The sequence below is a fragment of the Octopus bimaculoides genome, chromosome 11, assembly GCF_001194135.2.
Source record: "Octopus bimaculoides isolate UCB-OBI-ISO-001 chromosome 11, ASM119413v2, whole genome shotgun sequence".
Lineage (NCBI taxonomy): Eukaryota > Metazoa > Mollusca > Cephalopoda > Octopoda > Octopodidae > Octopus > Octopus bimaculoides.
Genome location: NC_068991.1, coordinates 69,137,020 through 69,139,125, shown reverse-complemented (window position 1 = coordinate 69,139,125; position 2,106 = coordinate 69,137,020).

Below are 2,106 nucleotides of genomic sequence, written 5' to 3'. Positions count from 1 at the left end.
TGTGTGTGTGTGTGTGTGTGTGTGTGTGTGTGTGTGTGTGTGTGTGTGTGTGTGCCTGTGTATGCATATATCTGATTATCGCTCACATATACACAGAAATATGTGTATTCAATTACGCATACTACATCTTCCCTCAGTCACAAAAATGTATATTACCAGATGCTTCTTTAGTTTCAAAACTTTATTCTATTCTTCATTATCTAAGCAGGTAGTCATCATTGTTCAACAACTATTAAGAGGAAATGTTGAAATTTTACAAAAATATTCATTTTAAAGCATCTACAACGCATTTCATTATATGTATATATGCATGTAAGTATCTCTGTTGCTTGTGGGCTAATGTATATGTGTAAAAAAATTTGTAGTTATTATATAAAGTCTATTTAGAAATATATCAAGGAAAATAAAGAAGAAAAAAAACACAATAAATATAAAACGAAACCTACCTAAGAATGGAAATATATGTCTATTTAAAGTTTACTGAGAGAAGACTCTTTCTGACATCCATTCTACTTGTAAGATTGCTGCAAAAATTCTGAGATATAGACTAGCCATTGTATTTTTATCTTGTATGGGAAGAGCAGAGAAACCAATGTATATTATGTATGTTCTATTCTACTTATATATATTTTATTTAATGTTTTGTTTTTTTTTAATACTGTTTTGAATGTAATCAGTAAAAATGGATTAAAATTTTACTCACCTTCTCAATTCGATTGACATATCTTTAAGCGAAAAAGGTGTATGATTTACAGTATCTTGTAGAAGATAAACAAAGAAAAACTGGCACCTGACAGTCTTATCAGATAGAAAATATTAAAAAAAAATACAGGACTGAATTATGTTAAGGGAAAAATAATAGTGACATTTATCAATGTTTCTTGTAATTCACGGAGTTGTTTATGCTACTTTTTTTGTTTAAACTTTTATTTAAATTCAAATAAATTTTAAGCTGTTTTGTTGCTAACATACAGAAGTTATTTCCTTAAAAATATCCTACAGTCAATTCAGATCATATGTTTCTAAATCCTCGTTTGAATAAAGATTTACTTGACATTATCACCGTGGTGCTGCTTATAATTTTGGTTGAATGTAGCTGCAGTATTATTAGTTGGTTGTTTTTTGTTTTTCGTATATTTTTCTAAGCCATCAATCACAGAGATCCGAAACTGACACTTCATTGCAATTATGGCTACAACATCGAGTTAACCCAGGCCACCAAAGAACAGATACCGCCAACAAGGTTTCTTCATTATTATGTTACTGTTAAATATGCAAGCGTTCTTTGAGCATAGAATGCAAATATTTAGTCATCAAATGACCGTTGAATATAGCTTAAAACTATTAGTGACTTCAAAAGTTATCACCTGTGTGTTTTGTAGTAGTGTGGCCTTAACTGAAGTCATCTATATTTATACTGGAAAGAACAAAATACTTTTTGTATAGTTGATATATCCTGTATAAAATATGGCGTGCGATTTATCATACGAAATTTTTCTGTGTTTTCCTTCTCATAGACACCCCTTGATGTGGATATTATTATACTGGTTAAGAGGTAAATTTAGATAATTTTTCCTCAACCTGCCATTGTCCTCTTTAAATTGATATATAACGAACCTTCTCATTCCGTTTCACCCAAGTTCAAAATCTTGGGAAATGAGAAAGATAAAGCGCCCCTGCTCCATAACATACATCAAATTACTTAGATATATTTATGTATATATACCGATATATGTGGTTTTCAAGTCAAACGACAAGGTAGCAAAATCCATCTCGAAATATTGTTGTAGCATATAAATTTGGTTCTTGAAATTTCGGGAAGGTGCACAGTTAGGGTACTAAGATTTTGGACGGGTACCTCAAATTATCTTACCATTTTTTAAAACTCGATACAGTATTTATATTGTAAGCACATTATCAAAACGAAACAAAAAAGAAACATTTTTGCTTGGTTTAAATTATGAATTGGACATACTGTTATCAGTAAGTAGCAATAAACCTGATGATGTGCCAAGATCCAATATAAAACTTCCTTAAGCATATATATATATATATGTCATATATGTATATAATATGAATATAATAATAATGTCATATATATATATA